Source organism: Chelonia mydas, chromosome 23 (genome assembly GCF_015237465.2).
Source record: "Chelonia mydas isolate rCheMyd1 chromosome 23, rCheMyd1.pri.v2, whole genome shotgun sequence".
In the NCBI taxonomy this organism is placed as follows: domain Eukaryota; kingdom Metazoa; phylum Chordata; order Testudines; family Cheloniidae; genus Chelonia; species Chelonia mydas.
The window spans coordinates 10208328-10210336 of NC_051263.2; positions in this window are offsets into that span (position 1 = coordinate 10208328).

Below are 2009 nucleotides of genomic sequence, written 5' to 3' on the forward strand. Positions count from 1 at the left end.
GAGCTTAAATACAGGCAGGGATGAGGCCATCGATACTGCAGGGGTGGGGCAGTTCTAGAAATAGTGAGTGAATGGGGTTCATTGTGCTTGGTCTGCCAGGGCTTTCCAGAGCACCATGGCTCTGACCTCCATTTCCTTCCTTTCAATCTTAGTCCTCAAAGGCTTGCAGGAGGACAGCAAGTCCTCTGTCAGGTGCCTGGCTTTGCAGACCATGCTACTCCTCACTGCCTGCAAGAAACACGTCCAGCCCGTGCCAGCCTACGAACACTCTTGCAGAGGATGAGACTGATGTGCACAAGGGAGAGCCCAGTCATTGAAGCTGCCCAGCTGTCCGAGTAAAAGCCAGCCTCCCTACTCTGGGGGTTTGGTGCACCAGAGCCCGCCTGGAGCAGGGTGGAACACATCATGCCGGACCATGGCCTTCTCCCCATTGGCCGCCTGCCCTGCCCAGCCACGTGAGTAGTTAACTGCTCAATAGCTTTTATCACCATGTACTTTTTGACAGGTTTCCATGCCCCGTGTAGCGTTTACGTCCCGCCCTCCGTCCCCGTTTCCGGTCGTGTACATTTTTGGCACCATCAGCCCTTTTGAACATTTAATTTTCGTATTATTTTTCTGTGTCCTGGCCGGGGGAAGGTTGCGTGCTTGTGCTACAGTCAGGCAGGCAGAGCAGCAGAAGGCCTCCTGACGACCACATCGGGAGGCTGCCACTCCTGACGGTGGGGGTGCGGTTTGAAGGGGAACCCAGGTCCTCCCGCTCCACTGCGTCCCCGCCCAGGGCCCTAACAGCGTGCTGTGTTTTGACATATTTAGAGAAAAAGTATGAACGAGTAGAAAGAGAGGCTGTAGGGGTTCGCGGCTCCCTCCCCATCCGTCTGGGCGGGAGACCATGCCCCTCGCTACGATACTTCCGGGGGTACCTTGGTTCAGGGGAAATAGCTCAGTGTTCATGGTTCTGGCCTGCAGTCAGGCCGACCAACGGTAGAGAGTCTGTTTGCCCGGGGCCCTCATTCAGGACAGGGCTGCTGTCGAGTAGGGGCTCTGGCCTACAGTCAGGCAGGCAGAGCAGCAGAAGGTCCATTTGCCTGGCCCTTCATCAGGGCGGGGCAGCAATCAAGTAGGGGGGCTCTGGCCTACAGTCCGGCAGAGCCGTCGCAGTCTGGGGGAGGTTAGCTCTCTGGTGGGAGAGTCAGCACAACCGTCTGGCGTCCTGATTCAGGCGGGTGCCAGACCAATCAGGCCTCCTGACAACCAAGTGGGGAGGCTGCTACTCCTGACGGTGGGGTGGCGGTGGTCGGGGAACCCAGGCCCTCCCGCTCCACTGCGTCCCCGCCCAGGGCCCTAACAGCCGTGGAGCGATCCGCCACTGCGTCAATGGGGAAAATCCGACCGCAACACGCTGGCCGGCTTGTAGGTCACTAACACAGCTGAACCCAATTCGGCTGCCCTGGGCTCCTTGCTACACGCCCGTTCCGTGTGTACATGGGTTCAGGGGTGGCAGGTTTGTAGAAATTTTGGTGATGCCCAGAACCCGCCCCTACTTTGCCCCCCACCTGCCCAAGGCTCCGGGAGGGAGTTTGGGTGAGGAAGGACGTCTGGGGTGCAGGCCCTAGGCTTAGGCAGAGTATTGGGGTGCAGGCTGCAGGCTCTGGGAGGTAGTTTGGGGATGGGAGGGGGTGCAGAGGGAGGGGGTGCAGGGCTGAGGGGTTTGGGAGGGGCTCAGGGCAAGAGTAGGGGCTGTAGAGGGTGAGGGTTCTGTTTGGGGCTGGGGGGTTTTGGTGGGCTTAGAGAGGCTCAGGGCTGGGGCAGAGGGTTGGAGTTCAGGAGGATGAGGGCTCTGTCTAGGGCTGGAGATGAGGGGTTTGTGGTGTTGGAGGGGGCTCAGGGCTGGGGCAGAGGGTTGGGTTATGGGGGGGGGATGAGGGCTCTGTCTAGGGCTGGAGATGAGGGGTTTGTGGTGTTGGAGGGGGCTCAGGGCTGGGGCAGAGGTTGGGGTGTGGGCGGATGAG